At 47.5% G+C, this 12,291-nt stretch overlaps 1 protein-coding gene across 5 annotated transcripts in view; it reads right to left on the reverse strand.

The window, feature by feature from the left end:
• The window catches only part of LOC140463836 (caskin-2-like), a 292,300-nt gene that overhangs the window by 95,902 nt on the left and 184,107 nt on the right, over positions 1–12,291 (reverse strand). The window lies entirely within an intron of this gene.

The following is a 12,291-nucleotide window of genomic DNA, read 5'->3' on the forward strand; positions in this document are numbered from 1 at the left end:
GGATTCTAACGCATCCCCCCCTCCCTAACCATAGCAGTCTCTAATTGTTCTTTTGTAAAGTACTCCAGGATTTTCACCTGCACTTCTGAGTTCAGGGTTTCATCACACGTTCCAACCCTTACTCAGCCAACACATCCAGCCTTGTGGCTCACTGCCCCCCTAACACCATATGGAAAGACTCATTACCCAATTCCTATTTTCAAATAAAAACACAGGATGTGCTAGAGAAACTCAACATCTGTGGAGAGAGAAACAGAGTTAACATTTCAAGTCCAATATGACTCCTCAGACTCTTTGCGGAAGACAGATTGTGCGAAGGAACCTCCAGGAATAAATGTAATCGCAGTTGGCAACTTCTGTGGAACAGTAATTGTTGAAGGCAATGATAAGTCAAAGGAAACTGGCTCTAAACTGTACAACTCTGTGCTCAGTGGACTGCCTCTAGTTCTGATCACTGAGGTATGAAGGAGAGATTTAACCCGAAACGTCGATTTCGAAGCTACTTGGATGCTGCCTGAACTGCTGTGTTCTTCCAGCACCACTAATCCAGGAGAGATTTAACAGGCTATTAACGATAGACACAAGACCCACAGCTCCCTAGTGTGAACGTACTGGAAAATGAGTAAGGGACTGGTGAAAGATTGTTTCCCAGTGCTGCTTGGGGAGTGGATATCCTGGTCAGAGGCTGAGAACAAAAGGGTGACAGCAAATGAAACCCGATGGCAAAAAACTGACCCCCTTCCCTGGAGTTGGAGAGAAGACAAAGTGAGTCTTCCCTAAAATTAAACATTGCTTCCTCTTGCCACTCTGCAATTAACTTCTGGACAAGAGAGGTATTTCATGACTCACCAGCAATAAAAACTCTCAGAAGGTCCAATAATGACCACTGAGAGGCCTCACCTCACCAACTCTTTGACCATCCCCTTTCCAGGCAGGAAAGGTGACTGGTCTGTGGGTAGGAGCATGGGACCCCGACCCTGCCAAACCTCTCCCCACAACATCCCCCGTCCTGCAAAGACAAAATAAAACTCACCCAGTTATCACTCGATCACCTCCAGAGGATACCTCAAGCAGTTGTCCTTAGGACCCAAAAGCTATCGTTGTTTGGTTAACCTGCAACTTTTGCCAATACTCCAGTATCAAAACACCTGACAGAGTGGGAAACCTGCCTATGGATGGATTAGGCTGGCAATTAAGTGAGTTATCTTGTCAGTGGGAAAGGGGGTGTGTCCATCGCCATCTTAACATGCGTTTCCGCATGGTTAGTTAAAACCTGAGAGGATCCCTACCAATATGCTTGAAGTGGCGCTTAAGGCTCACCGTTCATCCTTTAAAAGTGAATATTGGGCTGACCAGGGACATAGAAGCTTAACCCCATCATACTCGTGGAGGTGCTAATAGTCCCATTTATCTCCTGAAGTAAAGACAGGACCCCTGACAAGAGACACAGAAACTAATCGTTGAATTGAAACTGACAACTTAATGGACAGGGCACATGACCAAACAACTCTGGCTGTGGTGCGGTTAATTTAGTTCTACACACCATTGCTTCAGTCTGGTAAGGGTATAGTTAACATTACCAACAGTCTGCTAAGAATCCATGGCCTTCTAACATCATAACCAGAGGCAGACATCACACGACACAAGGTTATAGTCCAACAGATTCATTTGAAAGCACAAGACTTCACCTGTTGAAGGGGCTATGATCCAAAGGCTTATGGTTTCAAATAAACCTGTTGGACTATAACCTGACGTCATGTGACTTTTGACTTTGTTCACCCCAGCCCAACCTCCACAGCATCATAACCAAACTCCAGGTTAAACTTCAAGTCTTAACATCTTTGTAACTCAATTCCAGAAGAAACATCATATCTGCTGGAAATGCAGACACTAACCTCATGTTGCTCCAACTTTAATAATTATGAAATGAATTTTGCTATCAGTCAACTTCATCCACAGTCCTGCAGAGAGGAACTTGCACTGGATAAGGCCTTCCTGCACTCAGACAAAAATCAACTAGGCTTTTCCAGCACCACTCTGATCTTGACTCAGACAAAAATCACATTAATTAAAGTTCACATAACTGATTATTCTGTAAAAAAAAATTTTAACCTCTTCCATTCCTTTTTTTCCCCTATATTTTTATTTCTTCCTTATATGCTTGTGAATATGTACATATTGCAACAACCATCCCCTAAGTCTGAATGCATAAATGAACCTTTCTCAGTGCTTGGGAGCCTCCTGTGAAGCACTTCTGTGATCTTTCCTCCGGCATTTATAGTGGTTTGAATCTGCCGCTTCCGGTTGTCAGTTCCAGCTGTCCGCTGCAGTGGTCGGTATATTGGGTCCAGGTCAATGTGATTATTGATTGAATCTGTATACTGACCACAGCAACGCACAGCTGGAACTGACAACCAGAAGTGGCAGATTCAAACCACTATAAATGCTGGAGGAAAGATCACAGAAGTGCTTCACAGGAGGCTCCCAAGCACTGAGGATGTCACCTAGATAGGGGATGAAATGTCTGCAACACAAACTCCCAGCTCGACGAACAGAACCACAACAACGAGCACCCAAGCTACAAATCTTCTCACAAACTTTGAACCTTTCTTCCAGATTAACCCAATCGTGTTTGCTCCAGGTCATGGGAACAGGACACACTGACTTGATAAGGAATCAGAAAAATAAAAAGAGACACCTCTGCTAATGGGCAGAAGAGGAGCAAGATGAAACAATTCAATGCTCTTTCTCCACTCACCCCCATCCTTCTGGAACAATGGTACCTGCACATATCAGCAGCTAGTTCTGTTATATTTTTGAGAGGCCCATTGAAAGGCCATGGCCCAGGTCACAAGAAAGCACAGTGGGCAGCAGGGCAGCTCAGTGGTTAGCACTGCTACCTCAGAGCACCAGGGACCCAGCCTTGAGTGACACTCTGTGTGGAATTTGCACATTCTCACCGTGTCTGTGTGTGGATCCGCTGGGTGCTCCACAGTCCAAAGATGTGAAGGTTAGGTGGATTGGCCAAGGGAAATTGCCCAGTAGTGTCCAGGGATGTACAGGCTAGGTGAGGTAGCCATTGCAAATGCAGGATTACAGGGATAGGGTAGGTGGATGGGTTTGGGTGGTGATGTTGTTCAGAGGGTCGGTATAGACTCGATGGGCTGAATGGCCTCTTTCCTCACTGTAGGGACTCTATGATTCTGAAAGAGTGTAGACATTTACGACCTTTGCCATCAGTGCGGCAAAGTGAGCAATATCCCACTGGGTGGTCTTCTCCACAGAAGGTGAGAAATACTGTGAATCAGAGCACAGATGAGGTAAATCAGGCAGTGAGGAAAACATGGTCAAGTCTGTTCTGCTCTTATACACCTGAATTGTCAGGGGAGGCTGAAAGAGATCACAGCTTTTACTGATCCTAAACTAAGAGTAGGACACAATGCAATGCTGCTCAATTTCAACATCCCGACAACATAGAGAAAGGAAAGATATTTGAAACTCAGTTCGGAAAGCAGCACTGACCAGAAATCAAACTTACATTTGGAAAGGGTCTTTCACAATCGCAGGACATTCTGAACGCAATGAAGGCTCTCTGAAAAGTCGTCAGTGTCTTTAAGTATGAAATGTGGTACCGATGTGTTCAACACAATCTCTCATAAACAATTATATTAATCCAAATGGGGAGGTTGTTTGCTAAAAGCAGTCCACAATCAGAAGACCTGACCAGATAAATGCCTCCCTGACAGGATAGATCTACTTCACCCATCCTTAAGATGATGGTGCCCCTGTGCCAGGCCCTGGCACAGCTCACTCCCCCCACCGGCCCAGCTCACTCCCCCCACCGGCCCAGCTCACTCCCCCCACCGGCCCAGCTCACTCCCCCCACCGGCCCAGCTCACTCCCCCACCCCTGGCCCAGCTCACTCCGCCCCCCACCCCCCCCCCCCCCCCCCACCGGCCCAGCTCACTCTGCCCCCCACGCCCCCCACCGGCCCAGCTCACTCCCCCACCCCCAGCAGACTCTGGTTCCAATGGTCTCATCTGGGTTTATTGTTGACATACCGACCGTGTGATGACAAACTAGTTGGCAGGTTTCCAGCGGCTGGCCAATGGCAAGCGAACCCTTGCAGGGTCCAGCTGCTCAACTGCAGACACTCACTCAACACCTCGGAGAAATCACAGGTTCAATTAGCCTGCATTGTCACTGACATCCTTTCCCTTTACGGAGACATCTGATTGCTATCAACCTGACACCAGAAAACTCCCTTTGAAAACTACTGAACTCTTTAAAACATTTCAGCTTCAAGCAAGAGCCGTGAAGCGTGTTATGGAAAATTTCCATCCAACTGGAACGTCTTTTTAAATATGCGGCATTGAAACTATCAGATGTAGGAGCAGGTGAAGGCCATTCAGCCCATTGCATCTGTTCTGCCATTCAATAAGATCACGATTAACCTGACAAACCTCATCATCATTATCCAGCCTATCCCCATAACACTTAATTCCCCTAATGATTAAAAATCTGTCTCGTACTTAACAATGGCAAAAAAATACTTAATAACTTAGGTTTGACAGCTGTCTGTGGTAAAGAATTCCTCAGATTCACTATCCTCAGGTAAGAAATCTCACATCTCTCTTTTAAATGGATGCCCCCCCCACCCCCGCACACTCTGAGAAGTTGCCTTCTAGTCCTAGATTCTCCCACAATGGGAAACAACCTCTCCACATCTATGCTGTCAAATGCCGAAAGAATCAATAAGGTCACCGCTCATTCTTCTGAACAGCAGAGAGTACAGGTCCAACATACTCAACATCTCCTCATAACCCACTCCCTCCGTACCCAGGATCAGCTTTAGTGAACCTCCTCTGCACTGCCTCCAATGCCAGTGTACCGTTCCTTAGTTCTTCACGTCTTAACCCTCTCCTTCAAAGTTGACTAATGATGCCCATGGCCTAATTTGTGCAAAGTCTTGTGTACCCTGTGCTCACTGACCTACATTAGCTGCCAGTCTCGCAACACCTCCAATTTGAAATGATCATCCTTTCTCCTCATCCCTCCCAACGTCTCTAATGTCTTCCAGTTTGACAGCCCTCAGAGAACACTGCATTTCCTTCATTCTGGCCTTATTACTATCCCTGCTTTCCTCCATTTCTTTGGCGGCCATACTCTGACATTCCCTCTCCATGTCTCCCTCCTCCAATAAGTTGCTGCTGAACACCTATCTCACCTCCAACGTTAAAGGCACTGTATAACTGCAAATTGCTGTTGTGTTATTGGCCTTCAGAAAGTGCAAGAGGCTAGACCAGCAGGAATGGTCTTCCTGAAAGGAAGATTCTGATTGGAAACTCAAACGAAGGCCAAGGTCAGGTACTTATCACAAGTTGGCAGAGTTCATGGTCTTGGGCGGCACGGTGGCACAGTGGTTAGCACTGCTGCCTCACAGCGCCAGAGACCCGGGTTCAATTCCCACTCGGGCGACTGACTGTGTGGAGTTTGCACATTCTCCCCGTGTCTGCGTGGGTTTCCTCCGGGTGCTCCGGTTTCCTCCCACACTCCAAAGATGTGCAGGTCAGGTGAATTGGCCATGCTAAATTGTCCGTAGTGTTAGGTAAGGGGTAAATGTAGGGGAATGGGTGGGCTGCGCTTCGGCGGGTCGGTGTGGACTTGTTGGGCCGAAGAGCCTGTTTCCACACTGTAAGTCTAATCTAATCTTCTTCATGATTGGGAGCTCAACGTCTCCCCCTATGGGGGAGCACCTGAAAATCCCAGCTTCAGCACAGTGACTTAATCACACCAGACTGATCGTCTCTCCTCTACCCATCAGCATTAAGCATCAAGCAGGCTGCTGCTCCCTCTCAGGAAGGATACAGGGACAACCACCGCCTTTAGGACTGTACTAGTCATCGGATTATACGAACAAAAGAGCTGTAAAAGACTGCAGTCCATTCATAAGTCATACATCGGAGGTTGTTGGAAAACTCCTTCTGGAATTAACATTTACTTTGGGCTAGGAATTCCAACCTAACCATCATTTTAGACAGGAATCTCCAAATATTTACTTGACAATGGTATTAAGAATTATGGAACTATAAGGCAGGGAGCAAATGTAAAGATACAGATCAGCCACAAATCTGATGTAATTGCAGAATTGGCTTGAGGGCCCAAATGGTCTCCTCATCTTCCTATGGAGTTAGACAATTGAACAAGCCTCAGAACTGAGGACAAGGTGGAGGCAAAATGGACAACAGGAGCCTGCGCACGGAGTTTGGGAAGAGGATACAGAGAGGAAAGGTGGGGGGAGGTTTGGTCACAGAAGCACAGGAATCAATAGCAACCCTGGCTGGTGTGTGGTCAGTTCTGCTCAGGAATCTAGGGGTAAAGAAATGAAAGGGGTAGAGAAATGAACTACCCCTCAACAAGGAAGCCTGGAAAAGGGCAGGGAGGAAGCTACAAACTGAACAAAGGAGCAGAGTGAGACAGGTAGACAGGGCAAGTCGAAGGGACTCCAGTGGGGGTGTGCTGTGAGATTTCAGGATAGGGAAGATGAAAGGATGGAACGGGTAAAGGCTCTCTTCAGCACTATCTGGACCAAACAACTGAAAGAACTGCAGATGCTGGAAATGAGAATCAAAAACAAAAACGCAGCAGGTCTGGCAGCCAGCATTGGGAGAAAACCGAGAGTTAACGTTTCGGGTCCAGTGACCCATCTTCTGAACTAAAGAATGTTCTGAAGCGGAAGTGTTAATTCTGATCCCTTCCCACAGATGCTGCCAGACCTACTGAGTTTCTCCAGTCCTTTCTGTGTTTGTTTCTGATCTCCAGCATTAGCAGTTTTTGCTTTCATTTAATAATATAAAAGCAGGTGGAGATTTTAGCAAAGATCTGACATAGAATGGCTGAGTTGGTTGCAGTCTGGGGACACGTAGCTTCCCCATTCTCTTAACTTGACTGGTTAAATATATTGGATTAGTGGTGCTGGAAGAGCACAGCAGTTCAGGCAGCATCCGACGAGCAGCGAAACTGACGTTTCGGGCAAAAGCCCTTCATCAGGATTTCTGATGAAGGGCTTTTGCCCGAAACGTCGATTTTGTTGCTCGTTGGATGCTGCCTGAACTGCTGTGCTCTTCCAGCACCACTAATCCAGTATTTGCTTTCCAGCATCTGCAGTCATTGTTTTTACCTCCCTGGTTAAATATATTGACCTTGTCAGGGCCATGGCACACCTTATGTGTCTGGTCTCTCTGTTGTAGGAAGGATATTATTAAGCTGAAGAGGCTTCAGAACAGATTTACCAGGTTGCTGCCAGGTATGGAAGGCTGGAGTTGTAAACAAAGGCTGGATAGGCTGGGATCTTTTTTTCACTGGAGCATAGGCAATGGAGAAGTGACCTTAGAGAGGTTTATAAAATAATGAGGGGTATAGATAGGGTTAATGGTAGCTGTCTTTTCCCTCAGATGGGGGATTTAAAGATTGGGGCATATTTTTAAAAGGTGAGAGGAGGGAGATTTAAAAATGACAAAAGAGGCAAAATATTTTACATGGATGCACAAAGTTAAAAATTACACAACACCAGGTTATAGTCCAACAGGTTTGTTTGGAAGCAGTAGCTTTCGGAGCGCTGCTCCTTCATCAGGATAGCCATCAAAATGCAAACACTGCCCCACCAGGGACAATGTGACAAGAACCAAAATCTTCTTTTATTTATTCACTGGATGTGGGTGTCACTGTCTAGGTTAGCAACCCTAATGGAGAGTGGAGAGTCAACCACATCGCTGTGGGTCTGGAGTCATGCATACCAGATCAGGTAAGGGTCGCAGTTTCTCCCCGTTAGTGAACCAGACAATTGACAATGGTTTTTCCGACAATTGACAATGGTTTTACTCCATTAGACTCTTAATTCCACTTTTTAAAAAAAATATTGAATTCAAATTTCACCATATGCTGTGGCAGAGTCCGAAATCAGGACCCCAGAACATTACCTGAGTCTCTGGCTTAACAATCCAGTGGCAACACTACTGGACTGTCCCCTCCCCTGAAAGATGAAAAACTGAAAACTAAACAAGGCCGAGAAGACGGCTCACGGGACTCAAACTGTTGTTAACTGTGTTTTCTCTCCACAGGTGCTGCCAGACCTTCGAAATTTCTCCGCAGTTTCTATTTCAATTTGTCTGGGCAGATTTTTGACTGACTGGGGAATCAAGGGTAATGCTGGCCAGGGAGTGCACAAGACAGTGGAATTAAGCCCATGATCAGATTCATCAGAAACTTATTGAATGACAATGACAAGGAGCTGAGCAGATAACCCCTGTTCCTATCTTGTCTGTTCTTAGTTTTTCTACTCCTCCTGTGATATAACCCACTGTTATTTCTGGAGATAACTTTCTATGGTTTGATAGTGATCTCTCGAGGAGTCACCTTATTTCTTTTCAGGCCACATGCAACTCAAACTGTACAATCTCACCCATCAGGACATTAAGTTACCTGCAGCTATCATCTTGCCAGTTTCACTAATCTGGGCCATTCTGCAGTTTTGTGCTTCCCTCTTCACAAGTAATGACTTTACGTATTTCTTCACAGGCATTTATTTCTCCTCCCTATACGTCTAGAGGGCAATTAATACATTGCTGTGGGTCTGTAGTCACTTGTAGACCAAACCAGCAAGGATGGTAGATTGCCTTCCCTGAAGGAGATTAGTAAACCAGATGGGTGTTTACATGGTCACCATTATGTTCACCTTTATTCCAGATTTTTATTTAATTCAAATTTCACTTCAAATGCCAAGTCATAGAATCCCCACAGTGTGGAAAGAGGCCATTCAGCCCTTCACGTTTGCACCGACCTTCTGAAGAGCATCCCACTCAGACCCTGCCCCCAACCTGTAACCTTGGATATCCCATGGCCAACAGACCTAACCTGCACGTCCCTAAACACTATGGGCAATTTAACATGGTCAATCCACCCCTAACCTGCACACCTTTGGACTGCGGGAGGAAACCAGAGTACCCAAAGGGATCCATACAGACACAGGGAGAATGTGCAAACACCACACAGACAGTCGCTTGAGGCTGGAATTGAACCGAGGTCCCTAGCACTGAGGCAGCAGTGCTAACCACTGAGCCACTATACTGCTTGGACACAGTCCCCAGAACATTACCTTGTGCTTCTGGATCATAAGTCAGATGACCAAAGGCAATGAACTGCTGCTTCACTCTACATTCTTAAATTTGCATTAGATGAAAACATGGCATTCTCTTCTCTATTTAAAATCGCAGACCATTCATCAACGATGTGACAAACTGCTCATAGACCCCATCCTCTGAGGGTTATCACTTCTCCCTGTCTATCACTCAAAGTCCCAGTCATCCTAAGTTACTATGGAAGGAGTTTTATTCAAAATCAGATCCCATTCCTACCGATTCTGGGAGTGTTTGACAGGAACAGGGTAGAGGGAGCTTTAATATCATTTTAAATGATTACAGTAGGTTTTACTTTCAGTTTAAGAGAGAAGAGGAAGCTTTCTTCTATATCTGACTCTGTGCTGTCCCTTTCCTGAGAGTATTCAATGGGGTCAGAGTAGCAGGAGCTTTACTCTGCATCTAACCCTGCGCTGTACTGTCCTGGAAGTGTTTGGAGGGGATAGTGTAATAGTAGCTTTACTGTTAATTTAAAAGAGTATAAGGAGCTTTACTCCATTTAGGGTGGCACGGTGGCTCAGTGATTAGCACTGCTGCCTCACAGCACCAGGGTCCCGGGTTCAATTCCAGTCTCGGGTGACTGTCTGTGTGGAGTTTGCACATTCTCCCCATATCTGCGTGGGTTTTCTCCGGGTGCTCCGGTTTCCTCCCACAGTCCAAAGATGTGCAGGTCAGATGAATTGGCCATGTTAAATTGCTGTAGTGTTAGGCGCCTTAATCAAAGGGAAACGAGTCTGGGTGGGTTGCTCTTCAGAGGGTCGGTGTGGACTTGTTGGGCCGAAGGGTCTGTTTCCACACTGTAGGGAATCTAATCTAATCATATCTGACCCTGTGATCTACCTGCCCTAGAAGTGCTTGATAGGGACAATGTAAAGAGAGATTTGCTTTGAATCTCACCCTATGCTGCCCTATCCTAAGAGTGTTTGGGGACAGTGGCTTTGCTCTTTATCTAACCGCTATTCTATAAATGCCCTTGGAGATTTGAATGAGCTTTACATTCAGTTTAAAAGAGTAGAGGGAGGTTTATTCTCTATTTAACCCTGTGCTGTTCCTTTCCAGGGAATGTTTAATGGGGACAATGTTGAGGGAGCTTTACCTTATATCTAACCCTGTGCTATCCCGGTCCTGGGAGTGTTTGATAGGGACAGTGTTGAGGGAGCTTTGTTCTGTATTTAAGCCCAATGCTTTACCTGTCCTGGGAATATTTGATGGGAACAGTGCTAATGGGAACTTTGCTATATATGTAGCCCTATGCTGTCCCTATCCTGAGAGTGTTTGATGGGGACAGTGTTGTGGGAGGTTTAATTTCAGTTTAAAAAAGCAGAGGGAGATTTTCTCTGTATCTAGCTGAACCTACCTTTGGAATACATGATGAGATAATCCGAGGGAGTTTGTTGCTGGGCTGTACCCGAATGAGTTAATCCTGACACTAGATGCCTGCAAGTTTGAACCTTATTTGTGCCAACTCGCAACTCACTGGGCACAAAGTTAGCAACAATCCAGTGCTTCCTGGGAAAATGATCAGCAATCTAGGCTCAGCTGAAGCCCCTCCAGAAGGCCCAACAGAACATCTGGTCCAGAGGTCCCACGCACTGCTGATGAATAGCTCAATAAATCCTGGCGTGTGCCAAAGCATTCAACAGACTCAACTCTCATCCTTTACAAACTCGCTTCAGGTCAAGTGATTACCTTGCCACCAGGTGTAACAATCTCAAACATGGATCGTTGTCGGTGTTGAAATCTGCAAAAAGCAGCCAGACTGGAGGGGGGGGAAGTGAGGGCAGGATAAAGTGGAGAGGGGTGGGTGGAGTGAGGGCAGGATAAAGTGGAGGGGGAGGGGGGAATGAGGGCAGGATAAAGTGGAGGGGGAGGGGGGAGTGAGGGCAGGATAAAGTGGAGGGGGGAGGGGGAGGGGGGAGTGAGGGCAGGATAAAGTGGAGGGGGGAGGGGGAGGGGGAGGGGGGAGTGAGGGCAGGATAAAGTGGAGGGGGGAGGGGGAGGGGGAGGGGGGAGTGAGGGCAGGATAAAGTGGAGGGGGAGGGGGGAGTGAGGGCAGGATAAAGTGGAGGGGGAGGGGGGAGTGAGGGCAGGATAAAGTGGAGGGGGAGGGGGGAGTGAGGGCAGGATAAAGTGGAGGGGGAGGGGGGAGTGAGGGCAGGATAAAGTGGAGGGGGAGGGGGGAGTGAGGGCAGGATAAAGTGGAGGGGGAGGGGGGAGTGAGGGCAGGATAAAGTGGAGGGGGAGGGGGGAATGAGGGCAGGATAAAGTGGAGGGGGGAGGGGGAGGGGGGAGTGAGGGCAGGATAAAGTGGAGAGGGGAGGGGGGAGTGAGGGCAGGATAAAGTGGAGGGGGAGGGGGGAGTGAGGGCAGGATAAAGTGGAGGGGGAGGGGGGAGTGAGGGCAGGATAAAGTGGAGGGGGGAGGGGGAGGGGGGAGTGAGGGCAGGATAAAGTGGAGAGGGGAGGGGGGAGTGAGGGCAGGATAAAGTGGAGGGGGGGAGGGGGAGGGGGGAGTGAGGGCAGGATAAAGTGGAGAGGGGAGGGGGGAGTGAGGGCAGGATAAAGTGGAGGGGGGGAGGGGGGAGCAGGGATGAATTGGCACCACTTCAAATAAGACAAGTTAAAACTTAACCAGCAGCCCTTGCTGTGACACACTGCACCAGGCCAGCTCAGAATGAAAACAACCTGTCAGGCGATAAAGATAGAGATCGCCCACAACTCACAAGAGGCGGGAATAAGCGAGCAACAATCCACAGAATCTGACAGCTCTGTATCTCCAAAACCGCACACACTTGGAACACGCGAGGGCACAAACACGTGTGCCCGTCTGCTCATTGATCCTGTGCTGTACAATTCCGTTCTACGTTCAGAGGGGTGACCCTGTCCAATTTGTGGGAAAGTGGCTTTGGGCTTTTTAGCTGTTCACCTACCACTCCTCAGGAGAGATCAGGATACCAATGGATTGAACTCCCCACCAGGACGCTGTCTCTCTCCGTGTAGGCCGCAGTGCCTTACTCTGTGAGTGAGCTCGCCCCGGCTCAGTGTGGGGATGAGACTGTTCCCTCTGCTCCAATCTTGGCTATTTCTCACATTAAAGG

Source organism: Chiloscyllium punctatum, chromosome 39 (genome assembly GCF_047496795.1).
Source record: "Chiloscyllium punctatum isolate Juve2018m chromosome 39, sChiPun1.3, whole genome shotgun sequence".
Lineage (NCBI taxonomy): Eukaryota > Metazoa > Chordata > Chondrichthyes > Orectolobiformes > Hemiscylliidae > Chiloscyllium > Chiloscyllium punctatum.